Source organism: Molossus molossus, unplaced genomic scaffold (genome assembly GCF_014108415.1).
Source record: "Molossus molossus isolate mMolMol1 unplaced genomic scaffold, mMolMol1.p scaffold_m16_p_6, whole genome shotgun sequence".
NCBI classification, from domain to species: Eukaryota; Metazoa; Chordata; class Mammalia; order Chiroptera; family Molossidae; genus Molossus; species Molossus molossus.
In genome coordinates, this window is record NW_023425399.1 from 84,101,970 (window position 1) to 84,126,419 (window position 24,450).

The window sequence follows — 24,450 nt, forward strand, 5'->3', positions numbered from 1 at the left end:
TTTAGGCATTGAAGTTATTTTTAAAAGTCATTAAGAGAGTCATTCTTTTCTTATACAACTGCAAAAAAAACTGTATAATGATCAGAATTTAAAATGTACAGTTCTTTTTTTTTCTTCTGTAAATATTTATTGTGAGAAATAAAGAATGGCAGGACCATTGCTTTCATTAAAATACCTATTGTGTCTATTCTTAAATATTGATCTTGATCATTTTTACACAAATCTAATAAGCTTTTAAAATTATCATTCAGCAATGTCTATCACAAAAATATACCTTTATGTAGGCCTCTCAGGGACGTTTGGCAATATCTAGAGGCATTTTTTGTCATATCTGGGGTTGCTATTGGCCAGGTACTTGGGCAGAGGCCAAGGTTGCTGCTCAATATTCTACAGTGCACAAGACAGCCCCTCAAAAGAAAGCATTACCATGCCCCAAATATCAACAGTACCAAGGTTTAGTAACCCTGATTTAGGCAAAGTAATGTCGATCACCATGGAGTTATTGGTTTTGCTTCCAAAAGCTTCATTGAAATTGAAAAGGTAAAGTGTAGATGAACTCTATATCTTATTCTGTGGTAAATATGTACTAAGTTTTAGGTGACTGAAACGGTCATTTGTACCCCAGTTCAGGATACGCTCAAACATATGAAAGCTTTTTAGATTTTTCACTAGAGGTACAAGCCAGAACATAGGTGTTATTGACATGACCTATGATGAGTGACGTTGAGTGACGTCCTGAAAGATAGAGGGAACCCAGAGTGAGTTGGGAAGACTTACCGTTGTCATCTAGGCTATCTTTATTGACGTAAATAAGACAAAATGTTACAGAGGGACGCATATATCTGAAATCCTTGAGGATAAGAAATACTTACGTTTGTATCTTATTACTGGAAAATCAGCTGGTATTTTAATCCTGCAGGTTTAGAGAACACGTGGGTCTTGATTAAGGCTAATCATTGCCCCCAAAGTAGCCATATAAGAAGCTCAATAAAGGGGAACCACACAGAGAGATTGATCAAGATAGATTAGGTCATGATGCAGTTATAAACCACCAAATCTCAGCACTCAGCTAAGGTATACTGTGGATCCTGGCTATTCCCCAGGCTGCTGTTCTCTAACCTCAGAATTAAAGGTTTCTTGGATCTCATGGCATTTGTATGTCACCATGTGCTTTCCCAGACACCCCTCATCACAACAGGCTGGAGAAAAGGTTAATTAGAGGTAACACAGGCCCTGTTTCCAGATACCATCATATTGGGGATTAGGGTTTCAACATGAACTTTGGAGGGACACAAACATTCAGTCCATAACAACATGTTTGTTGAACAGAAAATTGAATGTCTGACAAATGGATCAGACTACTCATGTTAGCTCCTCTGCATATTCTTTTCTCACTTGCAAAGTCATAAGGGGAGCAAAATTATAATAAAGAGAGCAGCACTATGTCTGGATTTATTAATTTTTGTTTCCTTAGAACTTAGCACAGTGCTATGCACCTATATAGGCACTCAATAAATACCTGATGAATAAATTAGTGAATAAATTGTAGTTTGAAGAGCATAGACAAGATGTTCTTAATGAATAAGGTCTTCAAGCCAGATGCATCTCTTCTCTTTAGAGATATACCTGTGAAGTGAACCAAACTACCAGTCAACTTCTTACAGCTCTAAAGTAAAGATTCAGTCCAGTGGTATAACTCTTATAGGAAAAGCAGTATTGATTTGCCTTCATTTAATATTGGAGGTATGGTACTAATTCTGAAGGATAACTGTACATTGTATATTATAATTGCTGAGCTTAATTTACTCCAGATTATATAGTGTAGTAATCTGCTCCATAGTTAATTAACTTGGGTAGCCAAATAAACTTAGCTAACCCTGGTAAACAGATACAATAAAGAGAATGTTGAGTTCTTTTTTTTCTTTTTTTAATCCTCACCGGAGGACATTTTTTCCATTTTTTGTTCAGGTAGAGTGGGAGGGAGAGAGAAGAACAGAGAGAGAGAGAGAAACATCGATGTGAAAGGGACACATCGAGTGGCTGCCACCCGCACAACCAGGGACACGTGCCCTTAGTGGGAACCGAACCCAGGTCTCTCAGGACCACAGGCCGACGCTCTAACCGCTGAGCCAAACCGGCCAGGGCGAATGTTGAGTTCTTATTTCCACTGTATTTTGATGTATCTCTGAGTATATTTCACTTTATCCTTTTGACATATTCATAGTAATTAATGTATGCAAGAAGGTCAAAGTCTTGCATGTAAAATCATACTGTTCTTTGACAATATTTCAAGGGTGTGTCCTACAGAAATTTCACCCTTGAGGCATTCTAATTTTAAAATTACCTTAAAGAGAAAAACAATTTTCTAACTAAAAAAAAAAATTAAATAAAGTAGCCAAATTCTTAGGAACAGAAAATAGAATGGTGGTTGCCAGGAGCCAGTGGGAGGGGAGAAAGGGGAGTTAGTTGTTCAACAGACATAGAGTTTCAGTTCTGCAAGATGACAGAGTTCTAGAGGCATGTTGCACAACAAGGTTCAGAGTTAACACTGCTGTACTGCACTCTTAAAAATAGTTAAAATGGTAAAATTTATAGTTTTTTACCACAATAAACAAACCAACAAAATTGGTATGTGGGTAAACCAAATACTATGGTGTATATATATTTCTATGCCACTTACTTTGGGAAATTATAATTTTTGGTGAAATTTAGGAAAGAAGTATTATCTCACTGGCAAACCCTTAAGGTTTCAAAAATAAATTATTTAAATATAGAGATTGAAAAACTCTCCTCCTTGTTGCCTTTTTTTTTTTTTCCCTGCCCACTGGTCTCTCTGAAGACTTCTCATGAAATTTAAGGCACATAACTTTGTCTGTTTGTTTTTCCCTACAAATGCAGTGGTTGTACATACTCCTAGAAAGAGAAGGCAGTTCTTGGTGGTGCTGTTGTTTGTCATACTGAATACTTTGAGCTCAAATAATTTAGCATTTGGGGACCCTAGGGAAGATGAGTCTGCCTGAGACTAAGGTCAGTCCAAGCAAAGCAGACCAAGAGAAAGTGAGAAACTAAATCCTGATGATATATATTTTTGAGCCTCTGAGGTCAAATATGCATTATCTCAGCTTTCCCACTGGAATGATGTGAGCTGGAGAAATCTATTTATTGCTTACACCATTTTAACTTGTATTTCTATCACTTGCAGCCCAAAAAAACTTGACTAATGTGGGTTCCATGGAATATCTCTGCATCCTTAAGAGAAAGTGGAGACTGCCCTGGCCGGTTTGGTTCAGCGGTTAGAGCGTCGGCCTGCGGTCCTGAGAGACCCGGGTTCGGTTCCCGCTAAGGGCACGTACTTCGGTTGCAGTTTGTCCCCGGCCCTGGTCTGTTGTGCGGGTGGCAGCCACTCGATGTGTTCCTTTCACATCGATGTTTTTTTCTCTCTCTCTCTGTTCCTCTCTCTCCCTCCCACTCTACCTGAACAAAAAATGGAAAAATGTCCTCGGGTGAGGATAAAAAAAAAAAAAAAAAGAGAAAATGGAGACTAACTGAGCTGTGGCTAGATTGGGAGTGTGGGGCAGTAAAGATTCCTGCATTGTGGAGTGAGAACTTAAGATTTTGTATGTAGATGTAAAACGATTGTCTATGTTGTTTTATTTAGTCCCTTGGGCTCATAACATATGGCCATAGAGGCTTTAGAGGACTTAAGAGCAAAATATCAACAGTGGGTTAGTACCAGTATGTCAGTTTTTTGTTTTTTTTTAATCTTTATTGTTGAATGTATTACAGATGTTCCTAATTTTTCCCCTATTGACCCCCTCCTCCTCACTCCTGCCCCTCTCTTGCCTTTCCCAACACTGTTATCTGTGTTCATTGGTTATGTATATATATATATAAGTTCTTTGGTTTATCTCTTCCCATTCCCCAACCCCCTTCTCTTTGAGGTTTGTCAGTCTAACAACCAATTTGTACTTCTTAATCCCTTCACCCATTCCCCCAACTCCCCTTCCATCTGGCAACCAACAAAATGTTCTCTGTATCTACGAGAATGTTTCTGTTCTGCCTATTCATTTTGGTTGTAGATTCAATTGTTGATAGATATGTATTCATTGGCATTTTGTTTGTTCATAGTTTTTATATTTTTCTTCAAGAAGGCCCTTTGACATTTCATATAATAATGGTTTGGTAGTGATGAACTCCTTTAGCTTTTTCTTGTCTGGGAAACTCTTTCAATGGCCATCAAATCTAAATGACAGCTTTGCATGATAGAGTAATCTTGGTTGTAGGTTCTTGCTTTTATTACTCTGAATATTTCTTGCCACTCCCTTATAACCTGCAAAGTCTCTTTGGAGAAATCAGCTGACAGTCTTATGGGAACTCCCTAGTAGGACTAGCTGCCTTTCTCTTGCTGCTTTTAAGATTCTTTCTTTGTCTTAAACCTTTTGCATTTTGATGATGATGTGTCTTGGTGTGGGCCTCTTGGGGTTCATGTTGTTTGGGACTCTCTGTGCTTCCTGAACTTGTATGTCTGTTTCCTTCACCAAGTTAGGGAAGTTTTCTGCCATTATTGTTTCAAAAAGGTTTTTGTTTTCTTGTCCTCTCTCTTCTCCTTCTGGCACCCCCAAGATGTGAATGTTGGTATGCTTGAAGTTGTCCCAGAAGCTCCTTATGCTATCCTCATTTTTTTTTAATTCTTTTTTCTTTTTGCTGTTCTCATTGGGTGTTTTTTGCTTTCTTATGATCCAAATTGATGGTCTGCTTCTTGGCTTTACCTACTCTACTATTGAATCTGTGTAAATTGTTCTTTATTGCAGTTAGTGCCTCCTTCATTTCTGACTGTGCATCTTTCATTTCTGACTGGTCCTTTTTCATGCTCTTGAGGCCCTCACTAAGTTCACTGAGTATCCTTATAAGCAGTGTTTTGAACTCTGCATCTGTTAGGTTGCTTATCTCCATTATGCTTAGTTATTTTCCTGGAGTTTTTTTTTTTTTTCTTTTCTTTCATTTGGAACCTGTTTTTTTTTTTGTCTCCTCATTTTGGTTGCCTCCTGTGTTTGTTTCTATGTATTACTTAATGAGAGATATGGGGCTAGCTGAGACCAGATGCTGCTTGTTTGAAAGAATTTAGGAAAACCTGCAGCAGGATCCAAAACAGGCCAATCCTATGGTAAAGCAAGTGGCAACAGCTTGGGTGGGCCTGAAATTTGGGTGAGACGGGTTCTCAGGGAGTCACCAGGATGGGGCAGTGTGAGCCAGGTTGCTGGAGTCCCAGATATTGCGGTTGTCTGCCGCCACAGGGGAGGACTCACCAAAGGAACAAAGGCCTCTGACAGCACGTCTATCCAGGAGAAAGCTGCCTCTCCAGCCCTCGCTCCAATGCCAAACAGCTCAGTTCTTCCCCATATGTCTCTGGTGCCTTTCAAGCTGCCTCCCCCACACTGGAGTCTGGAGGGTGCGAGTCCAAGTAAATCCGTGCATGGGTCCTTTAAGAAGAGCCTCCTGGGGCTCCAGCCGACTCCGCCTCCTTCAATCTCAGTTCCCACTGGTTTTTCCAGCCAGAAGTTATGGGGACTTCTCTTCCTGGCACTGGAACCCTAAGCTGGATGCCTGGTGTGGGGCGGGGACCCCCTCAGTCCTCGGGGAGGACCTTCCCAGCCGAGGTATCCTTCTAATTTTTTTCCACCACACGTGGGTGTGGGACCAGCCCGTGGCACCTCCGCCAGTCTCGATGTGGCCTCTGCTTTAATTCTGTAGTTGTAGGACTTCCATTCAGCTTGATTTCAGGCAATTTTGAATGATGGTTGTTCTGTAGTTCAGTTGTAACTTTGATGTGGTTGTGGGAGGACCCGATACCTACGCCACCATCTTGGCCAGAAATCCTGCAGTATGTCAGTTTTTAATCTATTCATTCTCAGCTATAAATTTACTCCTTTTTTTGCCTGCTGTGTGAAAATGCATCTGGGCCCTTTAAGTAGTTTTCCTTTGCCAGCTGGCACAATAGTAAGACTTGCCAGTAGGGGGCACTAGAGAGAAATTTCAGGAGGAAAAGGGCTTTGTTTCCTAGTTCTGGTGTGTTTTCTTCCTGGAGCTCACAGGTCCAGCCCCAGCTTCTGCAGTGCCCTGTGGTAAGCAGCACCCTGCAGACAGGAGCTTCCTACAACATCCCTCTGGATGGTATCATAGCAGAATACCTCCCATGAGATACTTCTCTGTGAATAGTTTTCCCTTGGACCCTAGAGAACAGATTTCCAGCAAGTTCTGACAGCATGGCATCACAGTGACTTCTCTGCCATCCAGTGAGCCACAGCAGGGACCTATCCATCAAGGCTTGGATCTTAGCCCTAGTGGTGGTGGTAGTACAGCCCTTCTTTGGGTACTGTATTTGAACCCTATGTTCCTTTCTTTTAAGTATAAAACACTTCATGAATTTGTGCATCATCCTTGCATAGGGGCAATACTAATCTCTATATTGTTATCATTTTAGTATAGAGAGTGAGCACTCAACCCTATAGTCTTCAGATTTCTCTACTTATGCCACTCTATTAGAATTTAATTTTATTTATATTAAACTTTATCAGTTCAAGTGACTGTGTCTGTTCAAATTTCTCTTTCCGGATTTGACCTAGACTAATAAATCAGATTATGTTGATTTTTCCTGAGTACTGACTAACAAGAAATTTTGAAAGCTCCCATCAAGTTTTTTCTGGATGTGGGTAGAGAAAAAGAAGAGTTGGGGACTGAGCATGCTGAGGTCCAAATTACGTAAGTAATCGTTTGTTAGACTGAGGTGCAGAAGCTCGTTCTCTGATTCACTCCCCTTTTTGTGTGTAAAATCGAAATGCTGAGAGAAAAGATGAGATCCTGGCAACTAGAATGGGAAGGAATTAAGGGAGCTTTTGGAGAACACTGACGCCCTGAGGCCCCCTACCGTGTGCCTTCCTCCCTGACAAACAGGATGACACTGCCATTGCAATATACACTGAACTGGAATCCAGTTTGGGGATGGCTGATATTTAAGAAGGCAGAGAAGAACTCTCTGCCAGCCCAGCCAACTTTCCTCATTCATACTCTCCTGAGACAAAGTTTGTCAAACAGAGTAAAATAGGTATGTGTTGCCCCCAGAGTTATTACTGACAAACAGAAAATCTATGAGGGTAGCCCTATTCTTGTCTTTTCAATTTAACAGCCTTACTCACATAACAAAATTTTGGGTGTTTACTTTTAGGAAGTTCTCCTAAAATAAAACTGATAGGTGACTATTAGAATTTATTAGAATTGTAGGCCCAATAAAACCCCAACCCATATAACAGGCCTGGGATCTATTAAAATCCATAGAGCAGAATGTCCTAGTATCTTAGAAAGCCTCAGGCCATTTTTGTATCCCAATACTTTCAACAAAAAGTGAGTTGCAAATGAGATATATTACTCCTCTCTCCGCAAACAGGGTCAGTTGCTCTAAGGTCCTTTTCTATGTTCCCCTGGCAATAGAAATGATCCCAGCAGGCAATATCAGAGTCCCAGATTGGTTGACAATAGAATTTTCACCATTACCAAGTCAACCAAATAATGCCCATGAGACTCAGTAGTTTGCTTCATTAACTCTGTCCAGCAACAGATGGTACATATCAGATGGTTTCTTCTTCCTTTCTGCATGTTCTAAATGGAAGTTTTCATTGTAGTTGTATGTGTTCTACATTGTGGTACATAGAGGTAGTTGATAGGAGTCACATTTATTATTTAGTTTAAGGATGCAGGATTATGAGATGTTAAAACAGGACCATATTAAGACTCAATTAAAGGTAAAAGGAAGAGACATTGGATTGGAAAAATAGTGGTCTCATGACATTGCCTCTAGAAGCATAGCTAGGAGGAAATTAGATTGTCTCCTTTTGAGGAAGAAGTAAATGCATATGTATTGAAAGGGGAATGGTTGAAATAACTAAACTTCATACAGAGAGTAGGCTGTATGTGTGCTGGAGGGTTCCATTTCCCTAAAAATTAGACTTTGTTTGCTTTTTTTTTTTTGCTTTTTTTTTATCCTCACCCAAGGATATTCTTCCATTTTTTGTACAGATAGAGTGGGAGGGAGAGAGAGGAAGGGAGAGAGAGAGAAACATCGACGTGAAGGGAGACATCGAGTGGCTGCCACCTGCACGACCAACCAGGGCCGGGGACAAACTGCAACCGAAGTACGTGCCCTTAGTGGGAACCGAACCCGGGTCTCTCCGGACCGCAGACCGACGCTCTAACCGCTGAGCCAAACTGGCCAGGGTGACTTTGTTTGCTTTTTAAAACTGGTGTCAGACTTCTGCCTCCACTCTTATACTTATCAAAGAAAAGTTGGAACCTGAGTTGATTTGCTGAAATTTGTTGCCATTTCTGGTCCAGTCTATGGTTCTGTTCTGCTTCTTCGGACAGCACCATATCTTACTCAGTGAAACAACTTTGCTGCATTCAGAACGTTTCCTTGTTTGCCCTCTCTCTCTACAGATTTGACCTTCTCTGCTTGGGCAAGGGAGAAGGCAGGTGCCCTACAGCTTATGTTAACACACCTTCCAAATTGAGGCATTGAATAGAGACTGACTAGAATATAGGGATCTGAATTCCACATTCTTGGGAGAAGGACTGGCATAAATTGGGACTATAGACAACCTCTATTCTAATCAATTGTAACATGGAGGCTGGATTCCACAGGATAAATAGGGCCACTGGGCTACTAACAGGCATATTATTTAAAATGACAGTTCTGCAATAGTATATAAAAATACAGCTGCCCTGACCAGTTTTCTCAGTGGTTAGAGCTTCAGCCCTCAGACTGAAGGGTTGAGGGTTCCATTCCTGGTCAAGGTTACAAACCAGGGTTGCAGGTTTGATCCCCAGCCGGGTCATGCGGGAGGCAACAATCAATGTGTTTCTCTCTCCCTCCTTCCCTTCCAGTCTATCTAAAAATGTCCTCAGTCCTGGCCGGTTTGGCTCAGTGGTTAGAGTGTTGGCCTGCGGTCCCGAGAGACCTGGGTTCGGTTCCCGCTAAGGGCATGTACTTCGGTTGCAGTTTGTCCCCAGTCCTGCTTGGGTCGTGCGGGTGGCAGTCACTCGATGTGTCCCTTTCACATCGATGTTTCTCTCTCTCACTCTCTCCCTCTCTCTCCCTCCCACTTAATCTGAACAAAAAAAATAGAAAAATGTCCTCAGGTGAGAATAAAAAAATAAATAAATAAAAATGTCCTCAGATGAGGATTAAAAAAAATATATATATAATATATAAAAATATATATATACACATATATAAATATATACATATGTATATGTATATATATACATACAGCTGATATGAAATTAAATGTCAATAGCATGAGAATGCATATTCATAATGACTTTCATGAAAGAGTTGAAATTTAACTGTCCTAAACTGGGGTAGACTAAAAGAGGATAAATTCCTTTATGTTCTATACTTAAACTCACTTTTAAGTGTCCATTTGTGCTAATTTGCAGAATTGTGAAGAGAGCATCTAAACTTTGCCATGGAAAGTAACTCCCGTTCCTTCTCTTTTGAAGGAAGAAACATTTCTGCAGTTTCTCCTTTGCCTTCCCCTCTCTTAAAGTGCTGATTCAGTTAGGAAAACAGTTCAAGGTCCAATCAGAAAAGTAAAACTCTCAATAAGTAGTTTAAAAGAGAACACTTAATATGAAAAACGAATTATAAAGACGTTGGAATTGCTGAAAGACCAAGAGTGACAGTGAGGCAAACAGAAGCCACAGAGAAAAGGCAGGGACTGCCTGGGAGAGGCTGGGACCATTGAGGGAAGGGCAGGGCAGTCTCCCAGGAATGAAACCATTAAAGAAATGAAGCCACTGCTAGAAGCAGAGAGAGGAGAGAGGGTACAATCCTGTCACCCAATTCCATTGTGTGGGTGAAGGGGTGCATCCCACACACCAAACAATTCTCAGATACCATCTGAGTGTCCTTCAATTCAACTCAATTCTAACACTATCTACCTAAAGACAGTGTCAGATCTCACAGGTTTAGGGGCCAGTCCTACAAGACTGCCCCTCACCCCTTCAAATGCCAACTTCAACAGGAAGTCCAGGCTGTCACCTGTGCTTCTGACTGATTGACTACAGATCAGATGTTCCCACTACCCCCTCCTTGGGAAGCTTACAAAACTCAGGAAAGCAATTTACTCACTAGATTACTACAAAAAGATATTACTCAGGAACAGCAAGATAGAGATGAGCAGGGCCAGGTATGGGGAAAAGTGTGCAGAACTTTTTTGCTCCCTGAGCAGCCTACCACTCTTTTCTATCTCAAACCTGGAAGCTCTATGAACCTGTCCTTTAATTTTTTGTGGAGGCTTCATTACACAAGCATCATTGATTACATCATTGGCCATTTTTAATTGAACTTAATCTCCAGCTCCTCTCTTCCCTGGAGGTCTGAATGTGGGGCTTAAAATTCCAATTCTTTAATGGCAAGGTTGCTTCTTCTTGTGACCACCCCCAGGCTCAGGTGACCTGGAGGCTTTCCAAAAGTCATCTCATTAACATAACAAAAGATACCTTTACTGCTCTCATCACTTAGGAAATTCCAAAGGTTTTAGGAACTCTGTGCCAGAAACGGGGACAAAGACCCAATATATATTTCTTATGTCACAATATCAGAGAAGGAGAAATACCTGGGCTTCTTCCCACCTTTTTCCTCCCAGTCTCTCATCAGTACCTTCCATTGGCTGAATGCAGCAAGAAATCAGTTGGCAAAGAAAAATGAGAAACAGTTTGTAAGGATGAGCTCCAGCAATATGGTAGAACAGGGGACTATCGGGAAAATGGATCTGAGAGTTAAGAAGCAAATGCCTACCTCAGACATTTTGAGCTACAAATAACAGAAGAACCAACTGAAAATGGCTTAAACTAGGCTTAACAGATAGGAGGCAGGGCAATTTCAGTGTTAATTAAATGGCTCAACTACAAGGACCTACATTCTTTCCATCTTTCAGTACTTTGGCATACTATTTTCATGGTTTCATGATGGTTGTTTCTGTTTTGTTTGTTTTTTATCCTCACCTGAGGACATTTTTGCATCTATCTTCAGATAGAGCAGGAGGGAGACAGAGGGGAAGAGAGAGAGAGAAACATCTATGTGAGAGAGACACATTGAGTGGCTGCTACCCACACAACCCCAACCAGGGCTGGGGACAAACTACAACCGAGGTACGTGCCTTTAGCAGGAACCAAACCTGGGACTCTCTGGTCAGTGAGCTGATGCTCTACCGCTGAGCCAAACTGGCCAGGGCTGGTTTCATGATGGTTGCAAAGTTCCAGGCAGCACAGATAGAAAGGAAAACAGTTAGACATAGCATGAAATTGTTTATTTCTATTTGTCTGGTTTTTGATCAGTGAAGTTCTTCCTAAAGCCCCTCAGAAGAATTCCTCCCAAATGCCTTGGTCATAATAGAGTTACATGCCCATGCCTAAATCATTGGTGAGAAATAGAAATGACCCGTCCAGATTGGCCCAACTCAATTATGGTTTTTTACCCTTGAGCTGTGAATGAGTGTTGCCTCCTAAAGTACATAGCTGGGAAAAAGAGAGAAGATACCTGAGCAATGGTCATATGTTAGAGTGAAGGATGGAAGTGGGGTTTATGAATGTTTATTGATAGAAACATGGTACCTGTTATAATTTCCCCATTCACATTCTTATTCCCTGATCTCCTTCCTACTCAGCCTGAGGCATCCATCTGTCTGTGTTTGTGTTGGGTGGGGTGAGGTGGGGAAAATAAGAAATTAGGATTGACTCCACAGGAATAAAAAGAATGTTGCTCATTTTTTAAAAACAACATTTCCGAAACAAGCTTGAACAATTAAATTATATGCCTTCAATGAACAGTTATATGCCTTAAATGAACAGGTGTATTTATGCACATGGTCAATGTAAAGACGGTGGGCTCCACATGACCGGCGGGAGTCACATGACTGGGAAGTCACATGACCAGGGAAATGGATGGACAAGGGAGAAATTAAAACCACCAATCAAATACCTCACCTCTGTGTTATGCAGACTCAAGTACCTCCCCTCTTTGTTTCTCAACCAGCCATAACAGTGTGACTTCCCTGGCCTGCCCGCACCCCCCCAAGTGGACCAGTGAACCTCGCCCAGGAACGCTTCAATAAAACTTTCATGATCGCTTTTGTGGCTCCGTTTCTCTTTCTTCCTTGGTGAAATACCTTACATTTGGTGCTGAAACCCCGGAGGAGCTTGAGCCTGCCTAGGCGGCTCCTCTCCCTCCCTCCTGAGGAAGACCAGGGACCACCGACCTTCCACCCAGTGCACGGTATGGTAAGTTCCCCTGCCTCTGGCCTCTCCTCAGTTCTCTCCACCTCCAGGGCTCCCTGTCCGTAATCACAGCTGCGTCAGGGACCTCCTATCCATTCTGAGTGCATGGGGTTCTGCAGATAATTCCCGGACGCCCCCCACTCTATCGTCCGTCCAGTAACTGGAGATTGAGTTTCGGGACACCAATTCTCATCTCTGATCACTCTGGGACTGAGGCTGACCATGGGCAATCAGGAATCTTGACCGGATTTAAAAACACCTCTAGGGTGTCTCATTTCAAATCTCTCAAAAATAGATCCCTTTCTAAAGAAGAAGAAACTATTCTTCTCCACTGTGGCCTGGCCACAATACCCACTGGACAACCAGTCCAGATGGCCTCCTGAAGGGACTTTCGATTTTACCATACTCACTGACTTAGGAAACTTTTGCCAAAGAAATGGGAAATGGTTGGAAATCCTATATATATTCAGGTTTTTTGGTATTTGCGATCCCGTCCTAATCTCTGTGCCTCCTGTTCCATGGCACAGGTCCTCCTAGCTAAAGACACCCCCTCCAGACCCTCCACTTCTGACCTCTCCTCATTTGCCAACCCCCGAGAGGAACTGTCCCTGGCTCCCATCCGGCCTGACCCCACTCCTAACTCTCCTCCACCTTACCCTGACCCATCTGTCTCTAAGCATTCTCCACCCTTGATCTCTACTCCCCCTCTCTCCTCCCTTCAGCGCTCACGCTCGGTCACATCATGATCCACAGGAAGGAGCTGACCTCCTCTGTCCTCTCCGTGAGGTAGCAGGAGCACAGGGACTTTTGTGGGTCCATGTCCCCTTTTCTTTCTCTGATCTATCCACTATCGAAAAGCATTTAGGATCTTATTCTACCAATCCCACAGCCTTTATCAACGAGTTCAGATATCTCACTCAGGCTTATGACCTTACGTGGCATGATCTCCATGTAATTACGTCCTCTACCCTCACCCCAGACGAATGTGATTGGATCCGAACAGCGGCACGCGCCCATGCCGATCAGGTACATTTTACAGAAAATCAGATGCCCATTGGGATTCAGGCAGTCTCCGAGGCAGAACTCAATTGGGTTTATCAAGAGGGACAGGACGGTAGATGGAGGCAAGACCAGACGGTCCAATGCCTCTTGGCAGGCATGCCGAATGCAGCCCAAAAGGTAGTTAACTCACTCAGGAACCTGATGAGAACCCAGCTCTATTGCTAAACATCCTGATTGTGACTACGGTTCTTCACACCCGACTGGACCCTGCCTCAGTAGCAGGGGCCATAGTCTTAGCTACTCATTTTATCTCCCAGTCAGCTCCAGATATTAGAAAGAAACTTAAAAAGGCAGAAGAGAGCCCTCAGACCCCTATCCGAGACCTGTTGAGCATGGCATTTAAAGTCTTTAGCGCCTGGGAGGACAAGGCTGAGGCCGTTCATCAGGCCTGAATGCAGCAGAAGCTAAACCTCCAAACCCAGGCTCTAGTGGCAACCCTGAGGCCAACAGCCCAACATGGGCACGGTACAAGGGGCGCCCAATCTAAGGAACGTAACATCTCTGGGCCGCTGAAGGGAACCCCACTGGGGGCCTGCTTCAAATGTGGCAACGAAGGCCACTGGGCCTGTCAATGCCCATGTCCACAGGCACCTACAAAACCATGCTCAGACTGTAAACAGCCTGGTCACGGGCGGAGCGATTGCCTCTCCAGGCGATGGGCTCATCCTCAGCACCTCCACATGGAGGACAGGCCGGCCAAACAGGCTCATCGCTTGAGCTCCTTGGCCTCATGGACTACTGATGTAGCCTGGACTCGAGGATCCCAATCACGCTTGCCAAGCCCAGGGTAAAACTGCAGGTAACAGGTAAGTCCATCTCATTCCTGGTGGACACAGGGGCTACCTTCTCTGTTCGGCCATCTCACTCCGGGCCTCTAGTCCCTTCTCAGGTCTCGGTTATGGGAATTGATGGGACACCCTCCTTTCCCCTTCGCCCACAACCTCTGTCATGTAGTCTAGACGGATACCCCTTTTCACACTCCATCCTAGTTATGCCCTCTTGCCCGGTGCCCTTCCTGGGCCAAGACATATTACAAAGTCTTGGGGCTACTATCCAAATGACATCACTCCAGACAGCTTCCTCTCATCTTCTCTTACCCCTCCTCACTGAAGACTCTCCCACCACCACCGACCATCCTCCTTCTCTCGAACCCCCTACCTCCCCAGATATTGTCAACCCTCAAGTCTGGGACACCTCTACCCCGATATAGCCACCCACCGCACTCCCATTCAAATTCAACTAAAGGACCCTTCACAATACCCATCAAGGCCTCAGTTCCCCATTTTGGCAACTCACCGCTGGGGCCTCAAAATTATAATTACCCATCTCTTTTTTTCTTTTTTTTTTAAATTAATTTTTGTTACAGATGTTTCTCCTTTCCCCTCCCCCAATGATTCCCCCCTCCCCCTCCCTCCCTGCCCTGTCCCCAGCTTTGTTGTCCGTGTCCATTGTTCATGCACACATGCATTTAAGTTCTGTGGTTATCTCTCCCCCACCAACCCCTCTTCTAGGGATTGTCAGTCTGTACCCCACTTCCATGTCTAAGGGGCTACTTCATTCCTCAGACTGTTATGTTCATTATATTCCACCAATAAGTGAGATCATATGATACTTATCTTTCTCTGTTTGGCTTGTTTCACTTAGGATGATACTTTCCAGGTCCCTCCATGTAGTCTCAAAGGATAAGAGATCTTTCTTTCTTACAGCTGCGTAGTACTCCATTGTGTATATGTACCACTGCTTTTGTATCCATTCGTCTAGTGATGGACACTTGGGCTGTTTCCAGATCTTAGCAATTGTAAATAGTGCTGCTACAAACATGGGAGTACAAATATTCTTTCTGATTGGTGTTTCAGGCTTCTTAGGGTATATTCCTAGAAGTGGGATCACTGGGTCAAATGGAAGTTCAATTTTTAATTTTTTGAGGTAACACCATATTGTTTTCCATTGTGGCTGCACCAGTCTGCATTCCCACCAGCAGTGTACTAGAGTCCCCTTTTCTCCACACCCTCGCCAACACTTGTTTGATGATTTGTTGATGGTGGCCATTCTGACAAGTGTGAGGTGATACCTCATTGTTGTTTTAATTTGCATCTGTCTGATGATTAGTGATGTTGAGCATTTCTTCATATGTCTCTTAGCCATTTGTATGTCCTGTTTGGAGAGGTGTCTATTTAGTTACTCTGCCCATTTTTTAATTGGGTTATTTGTCTTCCTTTTGTTGAGTTGTATGAGCACTCTATATATATTGGAAATTAACCCCTTATCCGATATATCATTGGCAATTATGCTCTCCCATACAGTGGGTAGCCTTTCTGTTTTGATGATTGTATCTTTCACTGTGCACAAGCTTTTGAGTTTGATGTAGTCCCATGTGTTCATTTTCTCCTTTGTTTCTGTTGCCTCAGCTGATGTATCAGTGAAAATTCTGCTGCGTATGATGTCTGAAATTTTGTTGCCTACAGTTTCTTTTAGGATTTTTATGGATTCATGAGTCACATTTAAGTCTTTCATCCATTTTGAGTTTATTCATGTGTAGGGTGTAAGTTGATGTTCTAGTTTCATTTTTCTGCATGTAGCTGTCCAATTTTCCCACCACCATTTATTAAAGAGGCTGTCCTTACTCCACTGTATGCTCTTGCCACCTTTGTCAAATATTATTGCCTTGGGTTTATTTCTGGGTTCTCTCTTCTGTTCCACTAGTCTATATGCCTGTTCTTGTGCCAGTACCAGGCTGTTTTGACTACGGTGGCTTTGTAGTATAACCTGAAATCTGGTAATGTGATCCCTCCGACTTTGTTCTTCTTTTTCAAGATTGCTGTGGCTATTCGAGGTCTTTTTTGGTTCCATATGAACTTTTGAAGTACTTGTTCTAATTCTGTGAAGTAGGCCGTTGGTATTTTGATGGGGATTGCATTGAATCTATAGATTGCTTTGGGTAATATGGACATTTTAATGATGTTAATTCTTCCAATCCATGAACAGGGTATGTGCTTCCACGTTTTTATATCTTCCTTTATTTCTTTTTTCAATGACCTGTAGTTTTCTGCGAATAGGTCCTTTATTTCTTTGGTTAAGTTTATTCCTAGGTATCTTAATTTTTTTTTCCACAATGGTAAATGGGATTGTTTTCTTAGTTTCTCTTTCTGTGAGTTCATCATTGGTGTATAAGAATGCCATCAATTTCTTGATGTTAATTTTGTATCCTGCTACTTTTCCAAATTAATTTATTAAGTCTAGTAAATTTTTGATGGAGTCTTTGGGGTTTTCTATGTATAGTATCATGTCATCTGCAAATAATGACAGTTTCACTTCCTCCTTCCCAATTTGGATCCCTTTTATTTTTTCTTCCTGTCTGATTGCTGTGGCTAAGACTTCCAGTACTATGTTAAATAAGAGTGGCGAAAGTGGGCATCCTTGCCTTGTTCCTGTTCTTAAGAAAAACGCTTTCAGTTTTGTTGTTGTTGTTGTTTTTTGATCCTCACTCGAGGACATTTTTCCATTTTTTAGTCCGATAGAGTGTGAAGGAGAGAGAGGGAGAGAGCGAAACATCGACGTGAAAGGGACACATTGAGTGGCTGCCACCCGCACAACCCATTCAGGGCCGGGGACAAACTGCAACCGAGGTACGTGCCCTTAGCGGGAACTGAACCCAGGTCTCTCCGGACCGCAGGCCAATGCTCTAACCGCTGAGCCAAACCGGCCAGGGCAAAAAATGCTTTTAGTTTTTGCCCACTGAGTATGATGTTGGGTGTAGGTCTTTCATATATGGCCTTTATTATGTCTAGATATGATCCCTCTATTCCCACATTGCTGAGCGTTTTTATCAGAAATGGATGCTGGATTTTGTCGAAGGCTTTTTCAGCATCTATTGATATGATCATGTGGTTTTTATTCTTCATTTTATTTATGTGGTGTATCACGTTTATTGATTTGTGAATATTGTACCAGCCTTGCATCCCTGGGATGAATCCCACTTGGTCATGGTGGATAATTTTTTTAGGTGTATTGCTGGATTCGATTTGCTAGTATTTTGTTCAGGATTTTGGCGTCTATGTTCATCAGGTATATTGGCCTGTAGTTTTCTTTCTTTGTAGTGTCTTTTTCTGGTTTTGGAATTAGAATTATGCTGGCTTCATAACACGAGTTTGGAAGTCTTCTTTCTTCTTGAGTTTTTTGAAATAGAGGAGAATGGGTGTTAGTTCTTTGAATGTTTGGTAAGACTCCCCCGTGAAGCCATCTGGTCCTAGGCTTTTGTTTGCTGGGAGAGTCTTGATTACATCTTCAATTTCCTTAGTTGTTATTGGTCTGTTCAAGTTTTCTATCTCTTCCTGGTCCAGTTTTGGGAGACTATGTGTTTCTAGAAATTTGTGCATTTCACTTAGATTGTCCTATTTGTTGCCATATAATTGTTCATAGTAGCTGTTAACGATCTTTTGTATTTCTGTGGTGTCAGTTGTTACTTCTCCTCTTTCATTTCTGATTTTGTGTATTTGGGTTCTCTCTCTTTGTTTTCTGGTGAGTCTAGCTAAGGATCCATCAATCTTGTTTATCTTTTCAAAAAACCAGCTCTTTGTTTCATTGATCCTTTGAATTGTTTTTTTGGTCTCTATGTCATTTATTTCTGCTCTGATCTTTACTATTTCCTTCCTTCTACTTGCTCTGGGGTTTTCTTTTTGTTTGCTCTCTAGTTCTTTAAGTTGTGAGGTTAGAGAGTCTATTAGAGATTTTTCTCTGTTTCTTGAGGTAGGCCTGTAGTGCTATGAACTTCCCTCTCAGAACTGCTTTCGCTGCATCCCATAGATTTTGTGTTGTTGTGTCTTCATTTTCATTGGTTCCAGTAAGTTTTTTATTTCTTTCTTGATCTCCTCGGTAACCCATTCATTGTTTAATAACATGCTATTTAGCTTCCATGTGTTCAAATGTCTTTGTATGTTCTTCTTGCAGTTGATTTCTAGTTTCATGCCATTGTGATCTGAGATGCTTGATATGATTTCAGTCTTCTTGAACGTGTAGAGACTTAGTTTGTGCCCTAACATGTGGTCTGTCTTTGAGAATGTCCCATGTGCACTTGAGAAGAATGTGAATTCTGTAGTTTTGGGGTGTAATTCTCTGTAGATATCTATGAAATCCATTTGGTCTAGTGCTTCATTTAGAGTCTCTGTTTCCTTGCTAATTTTTTGTCTAGAGGATCTATCCAATGATGTCAGCGAGGTGTTAAAGTCCCCTGCTATGCTTGTATTGCTATTGATTTCTCCTTTAAAGTCCTCCAGAAGATTTTTAATATATTTTGGTGCTCCTATATTAGGTACATATATGTTTATCAAGGTTATATCTTCCTGTTGGATAGATCCTTGTAATATTATGTAGTGGCCTTCTTTGTCTCTAGTTATGGCCTTCATTTTGAAATCTATTTTATCAGATATGATATTTCTACCCCAGCTTTTTTTCCCTTTCCATTTGCTTGGAAGAATTTTTTCCATCCCTTCACTTTCAATCTATGTGAGTCTTTTGTTGTGAGGGGGGGTCTCTTGTAAACAACATATAGATGAGTCACGCTTTCTTATCCAATCAGCTACTCTTTGTCTTTTTATGGGAGCATTCAATCCATTTACATTTAAGGTGATTATTGATATGTACTTATTTATTGCCATTTTTGTTTAGTTTGGTTCTATTTTTCTTCCCATTGCTCCTGCTAATTACAGCAGTCCTTTTAACATTTCTTGCAATGCTGGTTTGGTGCTAATGTATTCCCTTAGCCTTTTTTTTTGTCTGGGAAGCTCTTTATTTGACCTTCTATTTTGAATGATAGCTTTACTGGGTCGAGTAGTCTTAGATTCAGATCCTTGTTTTTCATGACCTTGATTACTTCATGCCATTCCCTTCTGGCCTGTAGTATTTGTTTCTTGTGAGAAGTAAGCTGAGAGCCTTATGGGGTTTTCTTTGTAGGTAACCTGTTGCTTATCTCTAGCTGCTTTTAGGATTCTCTCTTTGTCTTTAATTTTTGGCAGTTTGATTACTATGTGTCTTGGTGTGGGCCTATTTGGGTTCTTCTTACTTGGGGCTCTCTGTGCTTCTTGAACTTGAATGCCTTCTTCCTACACCAAATTAGGGAAGTTTTTTCTCACTATTTCTTTGAATATATCCTCTAGCTCATTTTCTTCTTCGGGGACTCTTTTGATGTGAATATTATTACGTTTCCAGTTGTCCCACAGTTCTCTTAAGCTGTCTTCCTGTTTTTTTATTGTTTTTTCCCTTTTGATTTTCTGATTGGTTGATTTTTTCTACCCTGTCTTCTAATTCACTGATCCAGTCCTCAGCTTCCTCTACTCTGATTTTTAGACCTTCCAATGTGTTTTTCATTTCTGATTTGTCATTCTTCATTTCTTCTTGGTGGTTTTTAATTTCTAACTGGCTGATTTTCAACATTTCTATGTCTTTACTCATGGTGCTCATGTCCTTACACATGCTGTTGAGCTTCCTCAAGATCATGGCTCTGAATTCTAGTTCTGTTAACTTGCTTAACTGCACCTCATTTATCTCATCTTCAGTAGAGGTCTCTTGTTCTTTCATTTGGCTTTTGTTTCTGTGTTTCACCATTTTGGCTATCACAGTGGGCTTTGGAGTCTGCCAAATTTTCCCTGTGGGTGTTGGTGTTCTGCTGTTTGTGGCTCCCTCTCCTGGGTTTGGATGAGGCAGGGTGGACCCACTTTAAACAGCACTGTCAAGTCTTAACTTTCCTGGTTAGAGTTGCTAGCCCAGGGAATGGTAGTTATCCTCTAGCTTTTTTGCCTGGAGGCAATTAGTAGAGGTCACCTGAAGAACCTTGGCTTCTCAGTTGACTGAAAAACTCCCTCAGGTGCTCCATGTAAGAGGATTTCTGGAGGGTGGGGCAGATGCTGGTTGTTAATGGGCCTCATTTAGCATTTCAATGGCCACCAGGTGGGGTTGAATCTCACGGGAGGGGCCTCTGCCTCTCCCCAGGGCCCTGGGAAGGAGTAAGATGACCAGAGTCCTGCATGACTGCACTCAGTAAAAGCTCTGAGCACCCTCCAAATCCCGAGTGACCCCACACAGTTCCAGTCTAGTCTGCCTTTCCTCTGCTGGAGCCCAAGGTGAGTGGCTGCTGCCAATTTAGCCTTTGTCCGGGCTTTGCGCCTTGGAGCCACCTGGGACTTTAACCCTAGGGCGCTGCTCCCAGCTAAGGGCGGCCGAGGCTGCGGCACCAGCTGAGGGCGTAGCACCCAGCCGAGGCAGCCACAGGACCCAGCTAAGGCGGCCGCAGGACCCAGCCGAGGGCTCAGCTTCCAGCCAAGGCTGCTGGCCCCAGCTGAGGGTGCAACTTCCAGCCGAGTCCCCTGGTCCCAGCCGAGTCTGCTGGCCCCTGCTTAGGCCACTGTGGACCGTGCTCTCCCGGCCCCCTCTCGTGTCCTCGCAAGCCTACCAGGATTGAGTCAGTGTCCCTGGTTATGTGGTCCTCCAGGCTGCCTTTCAGTTACCTCTTCCTGACGATTTGTCTTTATTTTTGTTGTAATTCCAGTTTGGTCCTGGGAGATGGTCTATGTAGCTTCCATTCACTCTGCCGCCATTTTTCTCCTTGTAATTACCTATCTCTTAAGTCAGGGTCTGCTGATCCCCACCAACTCACCTTGCAACACCCCTATCCTTCCTGTTCGAAAACCCTCAGGGGCTTACTGCCTCGTCCAGGACCTACGTTTGATAAACGAGGCAATTGTCCCCCTCTATCCGGTAGTCCCCAACCCTTACACCTCACTTTCACACATTCCCCCTGGTACCATCCACTTTACTGTCCTCGAACTTAAAGACACTTTCTTTACTGTTCCTCTTTACCTGGGCTCTTACTTCCTATTGCCTTTAACTGGACCGACCCGGACACCAACATAGCTCAGCAACTCACCTGGACTGTCTTGCCAAAGGGGTTTTGAGACAGCCCACTCCTATTTGGACAGGCTCTGGCATGAGATCTTCCTGTTCACTCAAGCCCAGTACCCTCCTTCAATATGTAGATAACCTCCTCCTAGGCAGCCCTTTGCTGTCCACCTCGAAACAGCATACTGCTCCTCTCCTTAACTTCCTTGGCTCCAGGGGATACTGTGTCTCCTCTGCTAAAGCCCAACTTCACACTAAGTCTGTCACTTACCTAGGTGTTTCTCTAACCCGTACCACAAGAAGCCTTACTCTAGACCGGACCCAAGACCGGACCCAAGCCCTCGGCAACCTCCAGCCACCTGAGACTGTGGAACAGATCTCCTTCCTTGATTTAATTGGTTTCTGTAGGTACTGGATACCTAATTTTGCCCTCCTATCCAAGCCCCCTACACAGAGAGGCTCCTGCAGGACCTCTCACTTCACCCAGCGCCATAAAAAGGGCCTTCTCCACCCTTCGGGACACTTTAATCTCTTCCCTTTCTCTCGCTCTGCCTGATCCCAGATGCCCTTTTCACCAACAAGAAACACGGAAATATGGTAGGAGTCCTGGCCCAACCGATAGGGCCTACTTACCACCCGATGGCATACCTGTCCAAACAGCTGGACACCACTGTCCGGGATGGCAGCCCTGCCTTCAAGCGTTAGGCGCCGCTGCTGAACTTGCAAAAGAAGCAACTAAACTGACCCTATGCCAACCTGGTTTCTCGTCACATAGACTCCCTGACCTTCTCTCACATAATTCTCTCCCTACTAGGTCCTTCCCGGATACAGGAATTTCATCTCCTATTCATAGAAAACCCTTCAATCACTCTGTCACCTTCCCCCTGGCTCAACCCAGCCACCTTACTTCCAATTCCGGCTGTGCTACCAGAACCTTCTCACTCCTGTACAGAACTAATAGACTTTCTCAATAGGCCTCATGAGGGACTGTCAGATTCCCCTCTAGAGGACCCAGACCTTGTCCTCTTTGTGGACAGGAATTCAACACCACAGCCTCTCCCAGTTATCTGCCTGTTAGTGATGTTTGCCCCTCTTTTCCTCAGATTTTTGCAGAACCGCATCCGTGAGGTTTCTTGAGTGGCTGTGAACCAGATGTTGCTTTACCCCTACATGCGACTCCCAACTGAGCCGCTGGCCACTGACCTCCCCAACCCATGATGCCCCTACTCAGCAGGAAGCAGCTAGACAGAAAGTGGCACCCCTATCTAACATAAAAGGTCGGAATGTAAGGTAGGCGGGCTCCAGGGAGTCACATGACCAGGAAATAGACAGCCAGAGGAGAAATTGAAACCACCAAATACCTTCCCTCTTTTTTTATTCAGAATCAAGTACCTCCTCTCTTTGTTCCTCAACCTCCACTATAAAACTTCCCTGGGGAGCCATAACAGTGCACCTTCCCTGGCCCCCGCCACGTGGACCAGTAAACCTTGCCACGGAACGCTTCAATAAAACTTTCTTGCTTGCTTTTGTGGCTCTGTTTCTCTTTCTTCCTTGGCAAGGTATCTTACAGTCAAGAGTAATGTTTAAAATATTTAACAACTGGAATCAAATGAACAACTGGCCATTCAGGATTGACTATTGACCGCCTGGAAAGGACTAGCAGAGTAGTACTTGTGCAAACTAGCTGAATGTCAACACTGCACATGGTACCAATTTAAAAGATACCAAAGGGTTACCTTGGCCCATGTGTCTCAGTGGTTATAGCTTTGGCCTGTGCACTAAAGGGTTTCCGTTTAGATTCCCAGTCAAAGGCTGGTACCTGGATGGCAGGTTCAATCCCTGCCATTGTCAGGGTGTGTTTGGGAGACAACCAATTGATGTCTTTCTCTTCAATGTCTCTCTCTCTCTCCCTCCCTCTCCTTCCCTCCCTTCCACTCTCTCTAAAAACCACTGGAAACCTTGGCCAGTTTGACTCAGCGGTTGGAGCTTCAGTCCCTGGACCAAAGAGTCTCAGGTTTGATTCTCATCTAAGGCACGTACCTTGGTTGCGTTTGGGTCCCTGCCCCTGCTCAGGGTCAGGTGGGAGGCAGCCAATCAATGAGTCTCTCTCACACTCACATCAATGTTTCTCTCTCTCTCTCTCTTCCTTCCTCCCTTCCTCCCAAATTATCTGAAGATAAATGGAAAAAATATCCTCCAGTGAGAATGAACATGAGCCTCCCTCCCATCCCATCCCCCAGCTTCCCAGTACACTTCTTCAAAGACAACCACTTTTACCAGCAAAACAGGCTTTTCATGCTCTGTAGTAAGACAAAGCCAGGCTTTGCAAGGAAATAATTAGCCTTCTAAATTTAGGGTGCTAATTATCTGACCTAGTGGATTAGATTAGAGAGTTTTGTATATGGGAGGGCCCAATCATCAGTATGTGGCAAGGGGAAAAGTCCACTCTTTCCAGTGAAAAGGAATGTGGTTAGAAAAGAGAGACAGAGTAGGGGAAAGGTGTGTTAGATAGGCTGAGGGGAGTACTGAGAAATGAGGAGCTGGAAACACGTGGCCTTATAGGCTATTCAGAACCAACATAGGGGTCATCACTTCATGTAAATCCAGTGACATAGGATATTTAGGCAGAATAAGTCTCCCTCCCAGAGTGGCAGAGGCAAGGACCCCAAGGGATGCCATGGACATTAGCTGCCTTGAGAGTATGAGGGTCTGCTAAGGCACCTGCCATGTTGAAGGTCAAGGAACTAGAAGATTGTGACAGAGATTCAGAAGGTTCTATAGTGTTTGTGAGGCTAAATCAACCAGGGTACACCATAAAGCCTTGAGCCAGCTGAGATAGGCCAAAGCAGTCTTCACTAGTAAGGTACCAGCAGCAGAATGCCCAGGGTTCATTGCACCTCAGGGAGCAGCTAACATCTGCCTTGCTTCAGAAAAGTCTAGCAAAAATTGAAAGGAGACCTTGCAGATTTCAGATTCCCAGAATCCCCAGTAGTGTCTCAAGTTAATGTTAGCTACCCTTGTCCTTCCTCCTATCCTCCAGGATGCCATTTTGATGGGAGCACATTGAGAAAGATGGAATATTAAGCGACTGAGTGCTTTTACCTAAACTTAAAGGAACTATTTAAATTATTGCAACAAGCTAAGTTTATCAAATTGGTCTAACCTTTA

The 24,450-nt window shown here is 43.2% G+C and overlaps 1 non-coding gene across 1 annotated transcript; it reads right to left on the bottom strand.

The window, feature by feature from the left end:
- Positions 1–6,401: 6,401 nt before the first annotated feature.
- LOC118619430 lies at positions 6,402–6,505 on the bottom strand. The gene has a single exon (XR_004957207.1). It is a non-coding gene; the product is annotated as a U6 spliceosomal RNA (small nuclear RNA).
- Between the last annotated feature and the right edge of the window lie 17,945 nt (positions 6,506–24,450).